Raw genomic sequence first — 25,805 nt, 5'->3', positions numbered from 1 at the left:
GAGTGGCTTCAGAACAACTCTGTGACCATTCTTGACTGACCCAGCCAGAGCCCTGACCTCAAGCCAATTGAGCATTTCATGAGAGACCTGAAAATGTCTGTCCACCAATGTTCACCATCCATCCTGATGGAACTGGAGGAACTGGAGAGGATCTGCAAAGAAGAATGGAAGAGGATCATCAAATCCAGGTGTGAAAAACTTGTTGCATCATTTCCAAGAAGACTCATGGCTGTACTAGCTCAAAGGGTGCTTCTACTCAATACTGAGCAAAGGGTCTGAATACTTATGACCATGTGATATTTTAGTTTTTCTTTTTTAGCAAATTTGCAAAAATTTCTACATTTCTGTTTTTTTTTCAGTCAAGATGGGGTGCAGAGTGTACATTTAATGAGAAAAAAAGAACTTTTTTGAATTTACCAAATGGCTGTAATGAAACAAACAGTGAAAAATTTAAAAGGGTCTGAATACTTTCAGTACCCACTCTATATTATTTTGGGGATTTGGTTTTTGCCAAAGATAGACGTATAATATGATTATTACTGTAACCCACACATCAACTTATATTAATATTCCAATATGTGGTTGTTAAAGATTTTTTGCTAAATTTTCAAGTTATCTGTTATCCTTTATCCATAGATAGGGGATAAGATACTCATCTCTCCACTGTGATCTCAAATAATACAGAGAACGGGAATTTGCAAAGCTCTTACAGATTGGAGGCGAGATTGAGCATATAGGAAAAAACTGAGGAGCAAAAAGCGCAATAGGGTCTTATTCGACGATAAAAGACAATAAAGTGCAGGGAATTGCTCAGCTGGTAAAGTTGTGTATCACACAATAAGGATCTAGCTTAAATTTTCTTCATCAGGTATGAGGTTATATCCTGTTGAAAAAGTCTGAAGACTTCGAAATGCTTTGAAAATAAAACTGCATCAAGTCGACTTTGCATCCGCAACCATTCTTTCGGATCTCCATCAGCAGGCCCAGGTGACTCAACTATTTTTCTTTGGAGATTGAGCATATGCATCACAGCTCCATTCATTGTCTACGGGAATGCCATAGATAACTAAGCAAAGTGCTCAGCAGACCCCCAATCTTAGATTCGATATGGGTCCCACCGAACCTCCGTGTTCTTCAGAGCTCTTTTTTCCCAGTGGTCAGAACTGCAGCGTACAGTATGTTAACCCCTGTTCAATGGATAGGGGATAACTTAAAAGCCTAAAACCCTTTAACTCTACAAATATTGTATATGGGTGGTCAGCTTATGCAGCTTTCCTTGTACATTGTAAAATAAAAAAGCACATTGTTCCTTTTGGTGTAACTCAAGAGGCTGAAGTTGAAGCTCCTTGGCCCAATGCAAATTTTGTAACCTCATAATTTGTTGTACTGGTTTGTTTTCATTAGGCAGCGGAAATTTTCAGAACCAAGTACAACCAGAACCTGGGTACCTCCTATAGGTGCATACACCTTTAGGTCAACCCATCTCTTTTGGATTATAAGTTCTGATTTCCAGGGTCCCTTTTTAGTGGTTTAATCAACATGTGCCTTGTATTTGTGATGTGTAAATTGGCAGGAGTCATCTTCAAAGCCATGAAGTTGACCAGAACCTACTGGGCAAAGGTCTTCAACAAGCTGCGCTCATCTGAAGGGTTTTGAGCCCTGCATGGTACTGTCTATAGCCATAACATTTACCTGCTGGAGCACGATCCATGGAGCATTGCGGGAAGGCAATGAAATATTTATAGCACATAAAAAAGAAGCACGTGTGGCAATGTAGGAACGTTTCGGATATGCTTTTGATCTGGACATCTCTTGAGTCTAGAAGACTTGGTGAAAACAGTACGTATGTTTCAAATTATCTTCCCTCTAGCGATACGAAGAAACCGATATACACTTGCACATAGACAGAGACTCGGAAGGGATCACATTGCTTTCATCCACACCAGCTTGGTCCCTGGCCAAGAACCTGAGCACGCTCCTCCGGCACAGATCAAATAGACTTCTGTAATTCCACCCCAGGCTCAGGTTAATCCTCACATAGGGACTGAAGAACAGATCGAAACCCGCCCGTCTCTATTCTAGCGCTGATATAACTGATAAGCACCATGCCACCCAGCTGCTGCCTTGTTGGCATGCTGACATGGAGTTGCTGCCCCTGGGGACAGGTTCTTGTAGCTTGGCCTCCAGCTGTTTTTACTGGCATGGTTGACTTAGTGTAAGTGAGCTGTCGTACCCATCGTAGCTCAATCCGTCTAACTATGGCACTTTGTCATTCATATGGCTCTTCTTGTGAATGTTAACTATTTGCTTACTCCTTACATTTTAAACTACAGCAAGCAGGATCCTGTCGCCTGTAGATATATTGGGTGCCCCTGAAATGCTGAAAAAGTCATCACTGATGATCAAAATGTGGGTTATTATGATGCGAGAATTGGTGGAAAAATATTAAAAGCCTTTGAGTGGGGGCACTTTGCGGAGGGTATTACCTACATAGAATGATAATGCACACACGTGATCCTTATCTTAACTTCATAATTGACAGGGGGCACGTAAGGGCTCTTTGAACTCATTTAGGCATGAAAAAGCAAGTTCCCTTCTCTAGGTGCTCTTCAAATCGAGACAATGATGCCCACCATAAGTTCCTTTTCTGTAACTGTGGACCAATATTCTGCTTATCTATCTGATTTCAGTGATGACAGGACTATGAAAATCCAGATGTATTATGATTTTGAGCAATTTTAAGGGGTCTGTAAAGGCACCTATGCACTTCTATAGAGGCCCACTATAGGCTTCTGATTTCATATCATGGTACGCTCAATGCAGGATATCTTCGAAACAGAGAGAAGTACAAATCATCATAAGTGTACGCCTGGTCTGCAGATCAAAAACCACAGCAAATTTTGATTTCACTGTATGGACTTCATATTCAGTGCTGAGTGCCCCTGTACAGATTTCAGGTTCAGTGCCGGGTGCCCCGGTATAGACTCCATATTCAATACCAGGTGCTCCAGTGCAGACTCCATATTCAGCACCGGGTGCCTCTGCACAGACTCCGTATTCAGCACCGGGTGCCCCTGTACAGACTCCATATACTGTACAGCACCGGGTGCCCCTGTACAGTCTCCATATTCAGCGCTGAGTGCGCCTGTACTGACTCCATATTCAGCATCGGGTGCCCCTGTACAGACTCCATATACAGCACCGGGTGCCCCTGTACAGACTCCATATTCAGCGCTGAGTGCCCCTGTACAGACTCCATATTCAGCGCTGAGTGCCCTGTACAGACTCCATATTCAGCACCGGGAGCCCCTACACAGACTCCATATACAGCACCGGGTGCCCCTATACAGACTCCATATACAGCACCGGGTGCCCCTGTACAGACTCCATATTCAGCACCGGGAGCCCCTACACAGACTCCATATACAGCACCGGGTGCCCCTATACAGACTCCATATACAGCACCGGGTGCCCCTGTACAGATTCCATATTCAGCCCTGGATGCCCCTGTACACACTCCATATTCAGAGCTGGGTGCCCATTTACAGACTCCATATTCAGCACTGAGTGCCTCTGTACAGACTCCATGTTCAGAGCCGGGTGCCCCTTTACAGACTACACACTCAGCACCGAGTGCCCCTGTACAGACTCCATGTTCAGCACCGGGTGCCCCTGTACAGACTCCATATTCAGCACCGGGTGCCCCTGTACAGACTCCATATTCAGCACCGGGTACCCCAGTACGGACTCCATATTCAGCACCGGGTGCCCCTGTACAGACTCCATATTCAGCACCGGATACCCCAGTACGGACTCCATATTCAGAACCGGGTACCCCAGTACGGACTCCATATTCAGCAACGGATACCACAGTACGGACTCCATATTCAGCACCGGGTACCCCAGTACGGACTCCATATTCAGCACCGGGTACCCCAGTACGGACTCCATAGTCAGCACCGGGTGCCCCTGTAGAGACTCCATATTCAGCACTGGGTGCCCCAGTACGGACTCCATATTCAGCACCGGGTGCCCCTGTACGGACTCCATATTCAGCACCGGGTGCCCCTGTAGAGACTCCATATTCAGCACCGGGTGCCCCTGTACAGACTCCATATTCAGCACCGGGTGCCCCTGTACAGACTCCATATTCAGCACCGGGTGCCCCTGTACAGACTCCATATTCAGCACCGGGTGCCCCTGTACAGACTCCATATTCAGCACCGGATACCCCAGTACGGACTCCATATTCAGCACCGGGTGCCCCTGTACAGACTCCATATTCAGCACCGGGTGCCCCTGTACAGACTCCATATTCAGCACCGGGTGCCCCTGTACAGACTCCATATTCAGCACCGGGTGCCCCTGTACAGACTCCATATTCAGCACCGGGTGCCCCTGTACAGACTCCATATTCAGCACCGGGTGCCCCTGTACAGACTCCATATTCAGCACCGGGTGCCCCTGTACAGACTCCATATTCAGCACCGGGTGCCCCTGTACAGACTCCATATTCAGCACCGGGTGCCCCTGTACAGACTCCATATTCAGCACCGGGTGCCCCTGTACAGACTCCATATTCAGCACCGGATACCCCAGTACGGACTCCATATTCAGCACCGGGTGCCCCTGTACAGACTCCATATTCAGCACCGGGTGCCCCTGTACAGACTCCATATTCAGCACCGGGTGCCCCTGTACAGACTTCATATTCAGCACCGGGTGCCCCTGTACAGACTCCATATTCAGCACCGGGTGCCCCTGTACAGACTCCATATTCAGCACCGGGTGCCCCTGTACAGACTCCATATTCAGCACCGGATACCCCAGTACGGACTCCATATTCAGCACCGGGTGCCCCTGTACGGACTCCATATTCAGCACCGGGTGCCCCTGTACGGACTCCATATTCAGCACCGGGTGCCCCTGTACGGACTCCATATTCAGCACCGGGTGCCCCTGTACGGACTCCATATTCAGCACCGGGTGCCCCTGTACGGACTCCATATTCAGCACCGGGTGCCCCTGTACGGACTCCATATTCAGCACCGGATACCCCAGTACGGACTCCATATTCAGCACCGGGTGCCCCTGTACAGACTCCATATTCAGCACCGGGTGCCCCTGTACGGACTCCATATTCAGCACCGGGTGCCCCTGTACGGACTCCATATTCAGCACCGGGTGCCCCTGTACGGACTCCATATTCAGCACCGGGTGCCCCTGTACAGACTCCATATTCAGCACCGGGTGCCCCTGTATAGACTCCATATTCAGCACCGGGTGCCCCTGTACAGACTCCATATTCAGCACCGGGTGCCCCTGTACAGACTCCATATTCAGCACCGGGTGCCCCTGTACAGACTCCATATTCAGCACCGGGTGCCCCTGTACAGACTCCATATTCAGCACCGGGTGCCCCTGTACAGACTCCATATTCAGCACCGGATACCCCAGTACGGACTCCATATTCAGCACCGGGTGCCCCTGTACGGACTCCATATTCAGCACCGGGTGCCCCTGTACGGACTCCATATTCAGCACCGGGTGCCCCTGTACGGACTCCATATTCAGCACCGGGTGCCCCTGTACAGACTCCATATTCAGCACCGGGTGCCCCTGTACAGACTCCATATTCAGCACCGGGTGCCCCTGTACAGACTCCATATTCAGCACCGGATACCCCAGTACGGACTCCATATTCAGCACCGGGTGCCCCTGTACGGACTCCATATTCAGCACCGGGTGCCCCTGTACGGACTCCATATTCAGCACCGGGTGCCCCTGTACGGACTCCATATTCAGCACCGGGTGCCCCTGTACGGACTCCATATTCAGCACCGGGTGCCCCTGTACGGACTCCATATTCAGCACCGGGTGCCCCTGTACGGACTCCATATTCAGCACCGGATACCCCTGTACGGACTCCATATTCAGCACCGGGTGCCCCTGTAGAGACTCCATATTCAGCACCGGGTGCCCCTGTACAGACTCCATATTCAGCACCGGGTGCCCCTGTACAGACTCCATATTCAGCACCGGGTGCCCCTGTACAGACTCCATATTCAGCACCGGGTGCCCCTGTACAGACTCCATATTCAGCACCGGGTGCCCCTATACAGACTCCATATTCAGCACCGGGTGCCCCTGTAGAGACTCCATATTCAGCACCGGGTGCCCCTGTACAGACTCCATATTCAGCACCGGGTGCCCCTATACAGACTCCATATTCAGCACCGGGTGCCCCTGTACAGACTCCATATTCAGCACCGGGTGCCCCTGTACGGACTCCATATTCAGCACCGGGTGCCCCTGTACGGACTCCATATTCAGCACCGGGTGCCCCTGTACGGACTCCATATTCAGCACCGGATACCCCAGTACGGACTCCATATTCAGCACCGGGTGCCCCTGTACGGACTCCATATTCAGCACCGGGTGCCCCTGTACGGACTCCATATTCAGCACCGGGTGCCCCTGTACAGACTCCATATTCAGCACCGGGTGCCCCTGTACAGACTCCATATTCAGCACCGGGTGCCCCTGTACAGACTCCATATTCAGCACCGGGTGCCCCTGTACAGACTCCATATTCAGCACCGGATACCCCAGTACGGACTCCATATTCAGCACCGGGTGCCCCTGTACGGACTCCATATTCAGCACCGGGTGCCCCTGTACGGACTCCATATTCAGCACCGGGTGCCCCTGTACGGACTCCATATTCAGCACCGGGTGCCCCTGTACGGACTCCATATTCAGCACCGGGTGCCCCTGTACGGACTCCATATTCAGCACCGGGTGCCCCTGTACGGACTCCATATTCAGCACCGGATACCCCTGTACGGACTCCATATTCAGCACCGGGTGCCCCTGTAGAGACTCCATATTCAGCACCGGGTGCCCCTGTACAGACTCCATATTCAGCACCGGGTGCCCCTGTACAGACTCCATATTCAGCACCGGGTGCCCCTGTACAGACTCCATATTCAGCACCGGGTGCCCCTGTACAGACTCCATATTCAGCACCGGGTGCCCCTATACAGACTCCATATTCAGCACCGGGTGCCCCTGTAGAGACTCCATATTCAGCACCGGGTGCCCCTGTACAGACTCCATATTCAGCACCGGGTGCCCCTATACAGACTCCATATTCAGCACCGGGTGCCCCTGTACAGACTCCATATTCAGCACCGGGTGCCCCTGTACGGACTCCATATTCAGCACCGGGTGCCCCTGTACGGACTCCATATTCAGCACCGGGTGCCCCTGTACGGACTCCATATTCAGCACCGGATACCCCAGTACGGACTCCATATTCAGCACCGGGTGCCCCTGTACAGACTCCATATTCAGCACCGGGTGCCCCTGTACGGACTCCATATTCAGCACCGGGTGCCCCTGTACGGACTCCATATTCAGCACCGGGTGCCCCTGTACGGACTCCATATTCAGCACCGGGTGCCCCTGTACAGACTCCATATTCAGCACCGGGTGCCCCTGTACAGACTCCATATTCAGCACCGGGTGCCCCTGTACAGACTCCATATTCAGCACCGGGTGCCCCTGTACAGACTCCATATTCAGCACCGGGTGCCCCTGTACAGACTCCATATTCAGCACCGGGTGCCCCTGTACAGACTCCATATTCAGCACCGGGTGCCCCTGTACAGACTCCATATTCAGCACCGGATACCCCAGTACGGACTCCATATTCAGAACCGGGTACCCCAGTACGGACTCCATATTCAGCAACGGATACCACAGTACGGACTCCATATTCAGCACCGGGTACCCCAGTACGGACTCCATATTCAGCACCGGGTACCCCAGTACGGACTCCATAGTCAGCACCGGGTGCCCCTGTAGAGACTCCATATTCAGCACTGGGTGCCCCAGTACGGACTCCATATTCAGCACCGGGTGCCCCTGTACGGACTCCATATTCAGCACCGGGTGCCCCTGTAGAGACTCCATATTCAGCACCGGGTGCCCCTGTACAGACTCCATATTCAGCACCGGGTGCCCCTGTACAGACTCCATATTCAGCACCGGGTGCCCCTGTACAGACTCCATATTCAGCACCGGGTGCCCCTGTACAGACTCCATATTCAGCACCGGATACCCCAGTACGGACTCCATATTCAGCACCGGGTGCCCCTGTACAGACTCCATATTCAGCACCGGGTGCCCCTGTACAGACTCCATATTCAGCACCGGGTGCCCCTGTACAGACTCCATATTCAGCACCGGGTGCCCCTGTACAGACTCCATATTCAGCACCGGGTGCCCCTGTACAGACTCCATATTCAGCACCGGGTGCCCCTGTACAGACTCCATATTCAGCACCGGGTGCCCCTGTACAGACTCCATATTCAGCACCGGGTGCCCCTGTACAGACTCCATATTCAGCACCGGGTGCCCCTGTACAGACTCCATATTCAGCACCGGGTGCCCCTGTACAGACTCCATATTCAGCACCGGATACCCCAGTACGGACTCCATATTCAGCACCGGGTGCCCCTGTACAGACTCCATATTCAGCACCGGGTGCCCCTGTACAGACTCCATATTCAGCACCGGGTGCCCCTGTACAGACTTCATATTCAGCACCGGGTGCCCCTGTACAGACTCCATATTCAGCACCGGGTGCCCCTGTACAGACTCCATATTCAGCACCGGGTGCCCCTGTACAGACTCCATATTCAGCACCGGATACCCCAGTACGGACTCCATATTCAGCACCGGGTGCCCCTGTACGGACTCCATATTCAGCACCGGGTGCCCCTGTACGGACTCCATATTCAGCACCGGGTGCCCCTGTACGGACTCCATATTCAGCACCGGGTGCCCCTGTACGGACTCCATATTCAGCACCGGGTGCCCCTGTACGGACTCCATATTCAGCACCGGGTGCCCCTGTACGGACTCCATATTCAGCACCGGATACCCCAGTACGGACTCCATATTCAGCACCGGGTGCCCCTGTACAGACTCCATATTCAGCACCGGGTGCCCCTGTACGGACTCCATATTCAGCACCGGGTGCCCCTGTACGGACTCCATATTCAGCACCGGGTGCCCCTGTACGGACTCCATATTCAGCACCGGGTGCCCCTGTACAGACTCCATATTCAGCACCGGGTGCCCCTGTATAGACTCCATATTCAGCACCGGGTGCCCCTGTACAGACTCCATATTCAGCACCGGGTGCCCCTGTACAGACTCCATATTCAGCACCGGGTGCCCCTGTACAGACTCCATATTCAGCACCGGGTGCCCCTGTACAGACTCCATATTCAGCACCGGGTGCCCCTGTACAGACTCCATATTCAGCACCGGATACCCCAGTACGGACTCCATATTCAGCACCGGGTGCCCCTGTACGGACTCCATATTCAGCACCGGGTGCCCCTGTACGGACTCCATATTCAGCACCGGGTGCCCCTGTACAGACTCCATATTCAGCACCGGGTGCCCCTGTACAGACTCCATATTCAGCACCGGGTGCCCCTGTACAGACTCCATATTCAGCACCGGGTGCCCCTGTACAGACTCCATATTCAGCACCGGATACCCCAGTACGGACTCCATATTCAGCACCGGGTGCCCCTGTACGGACTCCATATTCAGCACCGGGTGCCCCTGTACGGACTCCATATTCAGCACCGGGTGCCCCTGTACGGACTCCATATTCAGCACCGGGTGCCCCTGTACGGACTCCATATTCAGCACCGGGTGCCCCTGTACGGACTCCATATTCAGCACCGGGTGCCCCTGTACGGACTCCATATTCAGCACCGGATACCCCTGTACGGACTCCATATTTAGCACCGGGTGCCCCTGTACGGACTCCATATTCAGCACCGGGTGCCCCTGTACGGACTCCATATTCAGCACCGGGTGCCCCTGTACGGACTCCATATTCAGCACCGGGTGCCCCTGTACGGACTCCATATTCAGCACCGGGTGCCCCTGTACGGACTCCATATTCAGCACCGGGTGCCCCTGTACAGACTCCATATTCAGCACCGGGTGCCCCTGTACAGACTCCATATTCAGCACCGGGTGCCCCTGTACAGACTCCATATTCAGCACCGGGTGCCCCTGTACAGACTCCATATTCAGCACCGGGTGCCCCTGTACAGACTCCATGTTCAGCACCGGGTGCCCCTGTACAGACTCCATGTTCAGCACCGGGTGCCCCTGTACAGACTCCATATTCAGCACCGGGTGCCCCTGTAGAGACTCCATATTCAGCACCGGGTGCCCCTGTACAGACTCCATATTCAGCACCGGGTGCCCCTGTACAGACTCCATATTCAGCACCGGGTGCCCCTGTACAGACTCCATATTCAGCACCGGGTGCCCCTGTAGAGACTCCATATTCAGCACCGGGTGCCCCTGTACAGACTCCATATTCAGCACCGGGTGCCCCTATACAGACTCCATATTCAGCACCGGGTGCCCCTGTAGAGACTCCATATTCAGCACCGGGTGCCCCTGTACAGACTCCATATTCAGCACCGGGTGCCCCTATACAGACTCCATATTCAGCACCGGGTGCCCCTGTACAGACTCCATATTCAGCACCGGGTGCCCCTGTACGGACTCCATATTCAGCACCGGGTGCCCCTGTACGGACTCCATATTCAGCACCGGGTGCCCCTGTACGGACTCCATATTCAGCACCGGATACCCCAGTACGGACTCCATATTCAGCACCGGGTGCCCCTGTACAGACTCCATATTCAGCACCGGGTGCCCCTGTACGGACTCCATATTCAGCACCGGGTGCCCCTGTACGGACTCCATATTCAGCACCGGGTGCCCCTGTACGGACTCCATATTCAGTACCGGGTGCCCCTGTACAGACTCCATATTCAGCACCGGGTGCCCCTGTACAGACTCCATATTCAGCACCGGGTGCCCCTGTACAGACTCCATATTCAGCACCGGGTGCCCCTGTACAGACTCCATATTCAGCACCGGGTGCCCCTGTACAGACTCCATATTCAGCACCGGGTGCCCCTGTACAGACTCCATATTCAGCACCGGGTGCCCCTGTACAGACTCCATATTCAGCACCGGATACCCCAGTACGGACTCCATATTCAGCACCGGGTGCCCCTGTACGGACTCCATATTCAGCACCGGGTGCCCCTGTACAGACTCCATATTCAGCACCGGGTGCCCCTGTACAGACTCCATATTCAGCACCGGGTGCCCCTGTACAGACTCCATATTCAGCACCGGGTGCCCCTGTACAGACTCCATATTCAGCACCGGGTGCCCCTGTACAGACTCCATATTCAGCACCGGATACCCCAGTACGGACTCCATATTCAGCACCGGGTGCCCCTGTACGGACTCCATATTCAGCACCGGGTGCCCCTGTACGGACTCCATATTCAGCACCGGGTGCCCCTGTACGGACTCCATATTCAGCACCGGGTGCCCCTGTACGGACTCCATATTCAGCACCGGGTGCCCCTGTACGGACTCCATATTCAGCACCGGGTGCCCCTGTACAGACTCCATATTCAGCACCGGATACCCCTGTACGGACTCCATATTCAGCACCGGGTGCCCCTGTACGGATTCCATATTCAGCACCGGGTGCCCCTGTACGGACTCCATATTCAGCACCGGGTGCCCCTGTACGGACTCCATATTCAGCACCGGGTGCCCCTGTACGGACTCCATATTCAGCACCGGGTGCCCCTGTACGGACTCCATATTCAGCACCGGGTGCCCCTGTACGGACTCCATATTCAGCACCGGGTGCCCCTGTACAGACTCCATATTCAGCACCGGGTGCCCCTGTACAGACTCCATATTCAGCACCGGGTGCCCCTGTACAGACTCCATATTCAGCACCGGGTGCCCCTGTACAGACTCCATATTCAGCACCGGGTGCCCCTATACAGACTCCATATTCAGCACCGGGTGCCCCTGTACAGACTCCATATTCAGCACCGGGTGCCCCTGTACAGACTCCATATTCAGCACCGGGTGCCCCTGTACAGACTCCATATTCAGCACCGGGTGCCCCTGTACGGACTCCATATTCAGCACCGGGTGCCCCTGTACGGACTCCATATTCAGCACCGGGTGCCCCTGTACGGACTCCATATTCAGCACCGGGTGCCCCTGTACGGACTCCATATTCAGCACCGGGTGCCCCTGTACGGACTCCATATTCAGCACCGGGTGCCCCTGTACGGACTCCATATTCAGCACCGGGTGCCCCTGTACGGACTCCATATTCAGCACCGGGTGCCCCTGTACAGACTCCATATTCAGCACCGGGTGCCCCTGTACAGACTCCATATTCAGCACCGGGTGCCCCTGTACAGACTCCATATTCAGCACCGGGTGCCCCTGTAGAGACTCCATATTCAGCACCGGGTGCCCCTGTACAGACTCCATATTCAGCACCGGGTGCCCCTGTACAGACTCCATATTCAGCACCGGGTGCCCCTGTACAGACTCCATATTCAGCACCGGGTGCCCCTGTACAGACTCCATATTCAGCACCGGGTGCCCCTGTACAGACTCCATATTCAGCACCGGGTGCCCCTGTACAGACTCCATATTCAGCATCGGGTCCCCTGTACGGACTCCATATTCAGCACCGGGTGCCCCTGTACGGACTCCATATTCAGCACCGGGTGCCCCTGTACGGACTCCATATTCAGCACCGGGTGCCCCTGTACGGACTCCATATTCAGCACCGGGTGCCCCTGTACGGACTCCATATTCAGCACCGGGTGCCCCTGTACGGACTCCATATTCAGCACCGGGTGCCCCTGTACGGACTCCATATTCAGCACCGGGTGCCCCTGTACGGACTCCATATTCAGCACCGGGTGCCCCTGTAGAGACTCCATATTCAGCACCGGGTGCCCCTGTACAGACTCCATATTCAGCACCGGGTGCCCCTGTACAGACTCCATATTCAGCACCGGGTGCCCCTGTACAGACTCCATATTCAGCACCGGGTGCCCCTGTAGAGACTCCATATTCAGCACCGGGTGCCCCTGTACAGACTCCATATTCAGCACCGGGTGCCCCTGTACAGACTCCATATTCAGCACCGGGTGCCCCTGTACAGACTCCATATTCAGCACCGGGTGCCCCTGTACAGACTCCATATTCAGCACCGGGTGCCCCTGTACAGACTCCATATTCAGCACCGGGTGCCCCTGTACGGACTCCATATTCAGCACTGGGTGCCCCTGTACGGACTCCATATTCAGCACCGGGTGCCCCTGTACGGACTCCATATTCAGCACTGGGTGCCCCTGTACGGACTCCATATTCAGCACCGGGTGCCCCTGTACGGACTCCATATTCAGCACTGGGTGCCCCTGTACGGACTCCATATTCAGCACTGGGTGCCCCTGTACGGACTCCATATTCAGCACCGGGTGCCCCTGTACGGACTCCATATTCAGCACCGGGTGCCCCTGTACGGACTCCATATTCAGCACCGGGTGCCCCTGTACGGACTCCATATTAAGCACCGGGTGCCCCTGTACAGACTCCATATTCAGCACCGGGTGCCCCTGTACAGACTCCATATTCAGCACCGGGTGCCCCTGTACAGACTCCATATTCAGCACCGGGTGCCCCTGTACGGACTCCATATTCAGCACCGGGTGCCCCTGTACGGACTCCATATTCAGCACCGGGTGCCCCTGTACAGACTCCATATTCAGCACCGGGTGCCCCTGTAGAGACTCCATATTCAGCACCGGGTGCCCCTGTACAGACTCCATATTCAGCACCGGGTGCCCCTGTACAGACTCCATATTCAGCACCGGGTGCCCCTGTACAGACTCCATATTCAGCACCGGGTGCCCCTGTAGAGACTCCATATTCAGCACCGGGTGCCCCTGTACAGACTCCATATTCAGCACCGGGTGCCCCTGTACAGACTCCATATTCAGCACCGGGTGCCCCTGTACAGACTCCATATTCAGCACCGGGTGCCCCTGTACAGACTCCATATTCAGCACCGGGTGCCCCTGTACAGACTCCATATTCAGCACCGGGTGCCCCTGTACGGACTCCATATTCAGCACTGGGTGCCCCTGTACGGACTCCATATTCAGCACCAGGTGCCCCTGTACGGACTCCATATTCAGCACTGGGTGCCCCTGTACAGACTCCATATTCAGCACCGGGTGCCCCTGTACGGACTCCATATTCAGCACTGGGTGCCCCTGTACGGACTCCATATTCAGCACCGGGTGCCCCTGTACGGACTCCATATTCAGCACCGGGTGCCCCTGTACGGACTCCATATTCAGCACCGGGTGCCCCTGTACGGACTCCATATTCAGCACCGGGTGCCCCTGTACGGACTCCATATTCAGCACCGGGTGCCCCTGTACAGACTCCATATTCAGCACCGGGTGCCCCTGTACAGACTCCATATTCAGCACCGGGTGCCCCTGTACAGACTCCATATTCAGCACCGGGTGCCCCTGTACAGACTCCATATTCAGCACCGGGTGCCCCTGTACAGACTCCATATTCAGCACCGGGTGCCCCTGTACAGACTCCATGTAAACCACTGTAACATGTGTCTATGGCCTAAATGTTAATAATCACTGTACATAATCAGATCTAATGTCAAGGCTCTGACCATGCGGCATCTCCATAACAGACCACGTTGACCCACGCTTGCCCACACATTCATACGTCCCTTTGTAAATCTGAATGATATCAGTAATGTGCTGTATCTAATAAACAAGGCCCGAGGATACGTGAGGATACGGCACCATAGCAACCCATATTTAGCCTTAGTGATAGCGTACGGCTCCACGCTTCTGGGAATACATCTAAACAAGGCCTGTAGTTTGCAGAGTTGCCATTGTGAGACCCCAACACTTGGCAATGGAGGAGAGATTACAGCGGCAGCGAGTTTTTATGTGCGGCAGTAATCATCCGGGGGGACTCGGTAAAGAAAAAAACACATCAAATTACTGCCTTGATCTCTTATAAACAGCCTAAGCCTTGTAAAGCTCGAGTTGGCAGAAAACAGGTTAACTCGTGGTGGTAAGACGGCAGAAAGGAGGAAGCCGGGGTCTTGATATAATTACATTCTGTTATGGCTGCAGAGCTGGCACGTTTCGCTCTTGTTTTTTAGTGTTTAATGTAAGACATCATTAACGTGAACCATGTGTTCTGCAGAAATCCGACAGGTTTATATTGTTTAAACAGTTTACCTTTGTCTGTGCCTGGAAACATCGGATCACCAACGAAAAGGAAGGAGGCATTATTAATCACCTCACCAAAGCCAACTGGATTTTCTCGAGGTTATAGGGAAAGACTATGGAGGGGGCGAAACTGTAAGATCAATGAAGAGTTGGATCCACAGTTTACCTCCTTTTCGTAACTCTATTGTGAGATTACCTCTTTTGGCTTCATTCACACACTTTCTTTTTTAATATATAAATTACCTATTTTATGTGTAAAAAATGATGTTACACGACTTTCCCGGGTCCGGGCTCTGCTCCTTTCACCCCGGTCCGCTAAAGTCTCTTGTGTTTGACTTCAGGGTTTGCAAGTAGCCCAGTGTGCCCCTACGTGATCAACTACCTAGGTCTGAATAAAGCCCACCTCGATCCTGTGTCTTGGTATTAAGTATCTTAGTTTGTCTGTGCCCCATGACCTGTCTTGGTCTTCCAGGACCTCTCCAACCTGTTCCTGGTCTTGCAGGACCTCTGCTACCTGTTCCCGGTCTTTCAATATCTCTGCTACCTGTTCACAGTCTTTCAGGACCTCTGCTCTTCCTGGTCTTTCAGGATCTCTCTGCTCCCAGCCTTCCAGGACCTCTGCTTCCTGTTCCTCGTCTTCCAGGACCTCTTCTCCCTGTTTCTGGTCTACCAGGATCTCTGCTGCCTGTTTGTTTCCCATCTTTCAGGACCTCTGCTACCTGGTCCTGGTCTTCCAGGACCTATGCTCCCTGTTTCTGGTCTTCCAGGACCTCTGCTCCCTGTTTCAGGTCTTTCAGGACCTCTGCTACCTGTTCCTGGTCTTCTAGGATCTCTGCTACCTGTTACTGGTCTTTCAGGACCTCTGCTACCTGTTCCTGGTCTTTCAAGACCTCTGCTACTTGTTTCTGGTCTTTTCAGGACCTCTGCTACCTGTTACTGGGCTTCCAGGACCTCTACTACCTGTTCCTGGTCTGTTAGGACCTCTTCTACCTGTTCCCAGTCCTCCAGGACCTCTGCTCTCCATTTCTGGTCTTCCAGTACCTTTGCTACCTGTTCCTGGTCTTTTAGGATCTCTGCTACCTGTTCCAGTATTCCTCTTTGTCTGCAGTTTCCCATACCTCTGCTATCTGCTGCACCGACGCCAGTGGTCTGTGTGCCCACCCGAACCTTGGGCTTTGAGGATTCACCTCATCTAACAAACACCAAACTTAGTGCATGCTGTGTTTAAAAAAAAACCAAAAACAAAAAAATAGCCACCAAAACCCCTAAAAAAAACACATCAATTTTGAAAATACATAAAAGCGAAATTTAGTTTTGTACGCCAGTCTTGAAGTGAATTTTATGTACGCGCCATATTCATTAAGACATTCCTGTCTCTTAAAAATCTGATGCAACTTTCAGCCGCCGCATGCAACCGCAAGAAATGTACTCCAGACACGGACCAGAGTAAAACTTTGTGGTAATTTACGCCAGTTCTTTTTGCTATAAATTTTGATGATTTTTTCACCTGTGCTTGGCCACTTCCCTTGCTGGATAAGCTTTGCCCATTTTTCAAAAATTTGGTATAGCTGACCAAAATTAGCATAAAACGCCAAAGGTTGCAAAATTTTTCAATTTTGAATTGTGCAAAAAATGAATGACATTTTAAACAGTTGTACACCAGAATTATAGTGAAAACTGTTTGATGAATTGGTTCATGTAAGAAACCACCCTTAAAGGGAATCTGTCAGCAGGTCTTTGCTATGTAAACTGATGTAGGGGCAGAGACCCTGATTCCAACAATGTGCCACTCGCTGGTCTACTTGCTGGCATTTTGACATAATCACAGCTTGCTGGCATTTTGACACAATCACAGCTTTCTCTGCTGCAGATCTAGCAGAGCTCGGAAAGCTGACCTGTGTATAACCCCGCCCACATCATTGATTGGTAGCCTTCTGTGGACACGTTAAACAGAATCAGTGGTGGGGGTGGGGTTGCAACAGGAAGTAGGAGACACCTAGTCCTGTAGTGATAATCTCCTGCTGATAAAAACACTGATTTTATTAAAACAGCAACACACAGCCCAATAACTGACACATTGCTGGAATCAGAGTCTCTGCCCCTACATCAGATTACAGAGCAAAAACCTGCTGATAGATTCCCATTATGGCATAATATTTGAACTTGGTATATTGTTATTATTTTGACACCCTATGGCACTGTTAAGTGAGCTGGAATATTTGGGCACAATGTTCAGTATGTTTCCACTCTGTTTTGTAATATCATTATATGCACTCTCATGTAGATTTGACATGGGCATATTACCGTATATGGGCACAGTATTGTGATATGAATTGAGCACCATATGGCACAGTTATAGTTGCAGTATACAGAAGTATTATTTAGGTACAGTACTTTTTAGGCATTAAAAAAATCCAAAACCTTCATTACTCCACTTATGGAAATCTCTGCCATAATATCTGAGTTAAAGACCAAAGTAAAAGGGCTCCAAAATGCTGTGATGAACACAGAGTAAGGCTACATTCACACTTGTGTTCAGGTATTCAATTTTTTCTAAGTTTAGGAACAAATAAACAGAATTCAGATCCATTTCATTATTGATGCCGGGGCTTCCCATTGTTTATTATGGGGTACGTCTGCGTTCCGTTATTCGCTATCTGCCTGTTTTTAGAACAGAAGAAAAAGAGTATCATGGAAAATTAAAAACGGACACATAACGGAATCCAAATGGACCCCGAAATAAAGAGTGGCGCCCCTTGCTTCCAATTGCATAAGTTATGTAATGTATCTGCTTTGGACATTCTAAAACAGAATGGGTGAATGGAATGCATGAAAGGAGGTGTGAACAAAGTCTACAGCCTGCTCTTTATCCGTACATTTTATGTATTGATTTCAGCTTTATTTATGTAATCGCCCAAAACCTGATTTTTCTTATCCATGTAATAGCTAACCCATACGTTACTTTTTCTCGAATAATTTATCTCTGTGTTTTTCAAACACATAAAAATTAGAGTGAGTGCACGGACTGGCCAGCGGCTCTCCCCACCTGAGCGGGACAGCTTCATGTATTTCTATGCAGCTGGGAGGGGAGAGCCGCAGGCCAGTCCGTGCACTGAGTTCCGATCTCTCTCCAATTCAAATTGCTCAAAAGTCCATGTTTTTTTTTTTTTTTGAGGACAGAGAGAGTAGCCCGCATCAAAATTCGATTTTGATCCGAATCATGGATCAAATGCGCCTGTGCAAATCTGTGAAAAAAAAAAAATCGACATCCGTGTGCTAAACAAATAAATCGGCCAAAATGCAACTTGACAGTTTATACCACCCTTTGTATGTAATATTCCCCTAAAAAAAACACAGGGAAAGGATTAAAATAAGAATTAGAATTAGATGATCCCTTAAGGGCTCATTCACATGTTCGATTTTCACGTACAAGTTCTATCCGTGTTTTTCACAAATGACACTTGTACCTGTGATAGTCTATGGGGCCATTCACACATCTGCAGAAACGTGTCCGACTTTTATCAAAATACACCATGCAAGTCAATGGGTCCGTGATAATATCGGATGTCATCCGAGTGTGGTCTGGACTGTCAGAATGAAGAAGGTGGAGAAACTTTTTTTTTTTTTTTTTTTTTTTTATACTTTTTCATTAATGAGAAAAGTTGATGACCCTTGCACCACACTCTGGTCAAAGTCTGATCAGAACGACTGATCCGTTTTTCTGGTACGTGGAAAAATCGGACGCGTACATGAGCCATCACAGATTATTTAGACCCAGGTACGGACTGGGGATGAAATTCAGCCCTGGCATTTGAAATCACACAGGACCATATTGTCCCCATCCCCAAGAACCAGATGGAATATATTACTAATATTACCCTGGATTGGAGGAAATCAAGATTTACAACAAGACCAATATTTGTAATGATAGCCATGGCCTGCTGGGGTAAGTGACAGAGTCAGAGAATTTGTGCTCCATCACAGCTCTTAACAGTATGGATGTCTTAAGAACACCGATTCTCTTAAAAATGTAGCAGACAAGGCAGCCCATAACCAGACAGGCCCTTCTGGCATTTGCCAGAATCGCCAGATGGCCAGTCTGGCCCTGTTTAGACCTAAATGGACCATCATCTTTATGACCGTGTCACGGATATATAAAGTTTTGCATCACATAGTACTCCTCATAGTATTCATTCCCGCTATGGTTGATATTAGATTAAGACTTTTCCAAGAGGTGTGTGACTCTCAGACACAACATTCTTCTGCTTCGGATAAGCTGTAAGCGGCAGGTAATTGTCCGTGTCCAATCGCTTCAGTCATTCTCTCCGCTCACTGAACAGTCACCTTCTATACAAGGAAGCCTCGACCTTTTGCTAATCTTTCCAGGGCTAAAGTTTTTACAAATTCTTTCTTTTCCTGTCGGAGAACATTTTCTAGGTACAAATTATTTTGACCACGGCAGCTTTTTTTAAAATTCTTTCTGCTTATGAAATCTTCATTATGGGAAACTGTAATCCTACAGTGTATTGATAGAACGTAATATTATAAGACTATTTCCTCCAGTTTTCAGATACCACTTTGTGTCTAGTCACTCCTTATTAAAGCATGAAAACCGATCCTCAAGGGTTTTCTCGTGTTCTTTACTCAGGAGTCAGAGTAAAATTTTTATTAAATGGGTAAAATTCTAAAGTAAAAACAAGTATCTTTTGGAATTCACCTCTTGAGAAGATGAGACAGCCCCTTTTAAATGTTTTTTGGGGGCTTTTACATTGATGGCCTATCCATACATGAATGACATGACATAAAAATGAGTGAGATGTTCATAGTAAAGTCACATGTGGTAGGTGTCACTATATCGGCAACTTCCATGAAAAGATTACAGAATTTCTTTATCGCCTTATTGGGGGACACAGAATACCATGGGTGTATGCTGCTGCTGCTAGGAGGCTGACACTATGCAAAACAAGAACATTAGCTCCTCCCCGGCAGTATACACCCACCGACAGGCACTAGGCACCTCAGTTTGTGCTTAGTGTCTGTAGGAGGCGGACCGGGATCTTCCCAGATCCGCAATTAACCTTTTTCTTTCTTTAGGTGTTCTAGTGTGAACTTTTTAATTCTTTTGTCTTTTTTTTTGCAGATTCAAGTCGGGAAACAGGGTGAAAATTCACTCTGCTTTCCCATATCAGGCGGCTGAGTGAGCAGTGTGGTGATCCCACATCGCAACTCTCAGTGCGCTGGCAGGACTTTGTCCCATATCACCTCCGGGTGCTATGGGATGCGGACAGGTGGCTGGTCCTTGCCAAAAATCCCCCTCCTCACCCCTCTCTCGGGACAGGGCTGAGAGGAAGACGGCGATCGCAAGATTCCCCTCGCCATCAAGAGGTTAATGCCATCTTCTACAGAAAGCGGGTACAGAGGACAGCGGCCACTACCCTAGTGAGAGGCCCCTGTGGTCATCCTCTTCAGGGACTTCAGGTAGGTGTCTGAACGATCCCTCCAGCCCGCAGCATCCCCAAAAGGCACATTGGTGGGTAACTGGACATCACCAGGATTTGAATTTCCCGCCCCTCTCCCTGCCTGTCGGGCGCCGCTCTCACAGCCGCGCGCCTCTCCACTCATATTACAAGGCTGAATACAGGGGTTTTTTCTCTCCCTGTTTTCATAGCTGGCCATGTTTTCCCACAGCTCTCCTGCGCGCCAGTACCTCCATTACAGGGACTTTCTCTTCTCCTTCCTGGGCGTTTTAATCACGGGGCTGCGGCGCTGGTTTCTACTTTCACTTTCACTTTATTGCCCGCTCTCAGAGCGCCTCCTCCTCTTTCTGAGCGTGCTTTCCTCGCGCCTTTTTTAGCCCATCACAGGGCTCCTCATCCCCTTCCTTCATCTCTGCTCCAATTGCGGCTCAGCCGCTAAGCTCCGCCCACCGCTCACCTCATCAGGCATTTCCTGTTTCTTCGGTCCTGCCTTTCTGCGCTGCTTGGGGGACACTTCAGCGTTTCTGCTGCTCGCCGGAACTAGGTAGACTCTGCTCTATGCAGAGATATTAGCCCTCCTCCGCAGTTCTTTCCCCAAATTCCGCGGACATTCAGCGCAGTTTTCCTTATGCCCAACCCTGCAGGGGAGCTCTGTTTCACGCCCACCGCTATTCATTACGCATGTGCGCTGTAAAAGGAAGTGGGCTTCAGGTCAGCCATCTCCTTTCTGCCCGTCCTGCAGTCCTTCAGCTATGTCGGCCTCTCAGGAGCACACAGATCCCCGTGATGGGGGCACTTCTCCTCTCCCAGAATGGGCCGTAGCCATGTCTCAGTCGGTATCCGATCTGACCAAAGTCTCTCAGTCCCTGGTCCAGGTCCTAGAACGTTTGCCTCAGCTACCTTCAGCCACCGCTGCTCCGACCGCCTCTCAGGGTGAGTCGTCCGCTCCTGACCGCGACCTTCAGAGGGACAGGCCGAATAGGATGTCCAGGAAGCGTCTCCTGTCGGGCTCGTCTTCCAGTTCGCTAGGCCCGTCTGCTTCACCCAGGGGTCCGTCTCCTTCAGTGGACGACCTTGGGTCAGACGACGATCCACAATCAGGATCTAGTTCAGAAGCAGATGACATGTCTAAAACACGAAGTATGGTCGATAGTCTTCTTTCAGCTATTTTCCAAACCCTGGAGATTAAGCAGGACAAGCCCCTTCCTCAGGAATGTTCTGTTCCATTTAAACGGTCAATACCTCCATCTAAAACTTTTCCAAACCACTACGAGTTTGATACTACTGTAGCCAAACATTGGGAGCACCCTGAGCAACGTTTTTCAGGCCGCAGGTATTTGGATGTTTTGTACCCATTTGAGGCTGATTTACTTTCTAAATGGACCAAAGCCCCTGAAGTGGACCCTCCCGTTTCTCGCATAGCCTCTAAGACAGTTCTGTCCCTTCCAGACGGTGCATCGCTTAAGGATCCGACGGACAGGCAGTTAGAATCTTTGGCAAAGTCTATCTTTGAGGCCTCCGGTGCCTCCCTCTGCCCTATTTTCACCTCCTCCTGGGTAGCTAAAGTCATTTCGGCTTGGGCAAAAATTCTTCGCAGGGGCATCTTAGCGGCAGCTCCCCAGGACGAGCTGGCAGATCTGGCAGATCAAATTAATCACGCGGGTAAATACCTTTTAGCCGCCTCCTTAGATGCGGCCGGTTGTGTAGCTAGGGCTAACAGCAATATAGTAGCTGTACGCCGAGTTCTTTGGCTAAAATCATGGAATGCGGATACCACCTCAAAAAAGTCGCTCACCAATCTGCCTTTCCATGGTTCTAGGCTCTTTGGGGCCAAACTGGATCAAATAATTTCCGATGCCACTGGGGGTAAAAGTACTTCTCTCCCCCAGTCTCGACCAAGACGCTTCTTTAATAGAAAGGGTTTTCGGCCCTTTGGGCCCTTTCGTCCGTTCTCGTCCACAGAGAGATCTGTCCAGCAAGAGCGTCCTTCCGCTTCTAGGGAGCGAGAGCAGAAGAAACCTTGTTACAAGCCCGCTCCCCGCTGGAGATCTAGAGGACAATACTCCAGGTCCTCAGGTGCCCGTTCCGGTAGGTTTGCCTCCAAGTGACGGGGCACCCCCACCTGGAAATTCTTCCAGGGTGGGAGGCAGACTTTCCTTTTTCGTGGACGCTTGGCTGTCGGTTGTCGACGACGCTTGGGTCAGGGAAATCATCGCATCCGGTTACAAGATCGAATTTTCTTCCCCGCCAGACAGGCGTTTTTTCCTTTCTCATCCTCCAAGACAACGGTCCCACATTCCAGGATTCTTTCAGGCCGTCTCCTCCCTTCGTTCCGCCGGAGTGATTGTTCCCGTTCCCTCAGACGAACGGTTTTCAGGGTTCTACTCAAACCTCTTCGTAGTCCCGAAGAAAGATGGTTCCCTGAGGCCAATCCTGGACCTCAAATTGCTCAATCGCCACGTGAAGATTCTTCACTTCAAAATGGAGTCTCTTCGATCGGTGATAGCCTCAATGGAACCCGGAGAATTCCTCTGCTCTGTGGACATACGGGATGCCTATCTTCACATCCCTGTTTGCTTGCAACATCAGAAATATCTCAGATTTGCGATTCAGGACAATCATTACCAGTTCACGGCTCTCCCTTTCGGCCTAGCCTCCGCTCCCCATGTTTTCACAAAAGTGATGGCGACGGTCATGGCCATCCTTCGATCCAGAGGGATTCTCATCATTCCTTATCTGGACGATCTCTTAATCAAGGGATCATCCCGTCAAGACTGTCTCCTAAGTCTTCAGATAACTCTGGATACTCTCGACCGTCTCGGATGGTTAGTCAACAAAGAAAAGTCCGTCCTCAGCCCCACTCAGCGTCTGACCTTTTTAGGCATGGAGTTCGACATGAACCTGGCCCGGGTGTTTCTTCCGAGGGAGAAATTTGCGGCTCTGTTCAAAGGGATTCGATCCCTCAAACGACCAACGCCCATTCCCCTTCGATTCTGCATGAAAATTCTGGGGAAGATGGTAGCTTCCTTGGAAGCAGTGCCCTTTGCACAGTTCCACCTTCGTCCTCTTCAACTGTCCCTCCTTTCAGCCTGGGACAAGACGACGAGGTCCTTAGACCGGCCAATCCTTCTCCCCCTCAAAGTGAGGCAATCCCTCACTTGGTGGACGATGTCTACATCAGTCCTACAAGGGAGGTCCTTTCTCCCGCTTCGGTGGCAAGTCATCACCACCGACGCCAGCCTCCTGGGTTGGGGAGCGGTTTTTCATCAGAGGACGGCTCAAGGACACTGGAACCCTCAGGAAGCTCTCCTTCCTATCAATCTGCTCGAGATCAGAGCAATCTTTCTGGCCCTTCTTCGCTGGCAACCCCTTCTCGTCGGCAAGCCGATCCGCATTCAGTCGGATAACGCCACGGCTGTGGCGTACATAAACCATCAGGGCGGCACGCGCAGCCACCAAGTCATGTCAGAAGTGGCCAAGATTCTGCGCTGGGCGGAACGTTTCGTCCCAGCAATCTCCGCCGTGAACATTCCAGGGGTGGAAAACTGGGCAGCCGACTTTCTGAGTCGTCAATGCCTATCGTCAGGCGAATGGTCTCTCCATCCCTCAGTCTTCGCTCAGATATGCAAGCGCTGGGGTTCTCCGGACGTCGACCTCATGGCATCTCGGATGAACCACAAAGTTCCGCGCTTCGTAGCCAGGTCCAGGGATCCTCTAGCCATCGCTTGCGATGCCCTAGTAATTCCGTGGTCCCAGTTCCAACTCCCTTATCTTTTTCCACCTCTTGCCTTGATCCCAAGAGTGGTCAAGAAGATAAAATCGGAAGGCGTTCCAGTAATTCTTGTGGCTCCAGACTTGCTGAGACGGCCTTGGTATGCGGAACTGGTGAACATGCTCGCGGACGTTCCCTGGAGACTTCCAGTCCGTCCGGATCTTCTCTCGCAAGGCCCCCTTTACCACGAGAATTCTCGGTCTCTGAATTTAACGGCATGGCCGTTGAGGCCGCAATTCTAAGAGAATCAGGTTTTTCCAGCCAGGTGATTCAGACGATGATCAAAGCCAGGAAGCCAGCCTCTTCCCGCATTTACCACAGGTGTTGGAAGGCTTTTTTCCGTTGGTGCGACGATAAAAAAGTTTTTCCAATGGCTTTTTCCATTCCGTCCATACTGGGTTTTCTCCAGTCTGGCTTAGATTCGGGTCTGTCTCTCAGTACCCTGAAAGGCCAGGTTTCTGCCTTGTCTATCCTCTTTCAAAGAGAGCTCGCTTCCTTACCGCAGGTTAAGACGTTTCTCCAAGGAGTCGCTCATGTGGCTCCTCCTCATCATTCACCAATAGAACCGTGGGATCTCAATCTCGTTCTTGGCGCTCTCCAAAAGGCGCCGTTTGAGCCCATCCAGGACATTCCTTTGTCACTTTTGTCATGGAAGGTGACCTTGTTGATCGCCGTTACATCCATCAGAAGAGTTTCTGAGTTAGCGGCCTTGTCATGCCGTTCTCCTTATCTGGTGCTCCATCAGGATAAAGTCGTCCTCAGGCCCGTTCCTTCCTTTCTGCCAAAGGTGGTTTCCTCCTTTCACATCAATGAGGATATCGTTCTTCCATCGTTTTGTCCGGCTCCTTCTCACCCTCTTGAGAGGTCACTCCACAAGCTGGATGTTGTTAGAGCCTTGCGTGTCTACCTCGCTAGGACCGCTTCACTTCGTCAATCCGATTCATTGCTGGTCATCTCTGAAGGTCACAGGAAAGGGCTTCCGGCATCCAAATCCACGATTGCTCGCTGGATTCGTTCTACCATTCAGGAAGCATACCGACTTCAGGAAAAACGGCCCCCTCCGGGAGTGAGAGCTCACTCCACCCGGGCTGTGGCAGCTTCGTGGGCCGTTCGACACCAGGCTTCGGCTCTGCAACTTTGCAGGGCCGCGACCTGGTCGTCCTTGCACACATTTGCGAGGTTCTACAGGGTTCATACCCAGGCCTCGTCTGATGCAGTTGTTGGTAGGAAGGTTCTGCAGGCGGCGGTGGCGCACCGGCCGACCTAAGCCTTTCCTGTTCTTTCGTTCCTTATTGCTGTTCCCGCCCTTGGAACTGCTTTGGAACG

General features: G+C 51.4%; 1 protein-coding gene across 3 annotated transcripts in view; it reads right to left on the bottom strand.

The window, feature by feature from the left end:
• The window catches only part of LOC141085533 (neurotrophin-4-like), a 252,865-nt gene that overhangs the window by 11,568 nt on the left and 215,492 nt on the right, over positions 1-25,805 (bottom strand). The window lies entirely within an intron of this gene.

This window comes from Dendrobates tinctorius, unplaced genomic scaffold, assembly GCF_039654945.1.
Source record: "Dendrobates tinctorius isolate UK_male_01 unplaced genomic scaffold, ASM3965494v1 ptg000028l, whole genome shotgun sequence".
In the NCBI taxonomy this organism is placed as follows: Eukaryota; Metazoa; Chordata; class Amphibia; order Anura; family Dendrobatidae; genus Dendrobates; species Dendrobates tinctorius.
Note: the sequence above shows the minus strand (reverse complement) of the source record. Positions and strands in the feature narration are given on the sequence as shown.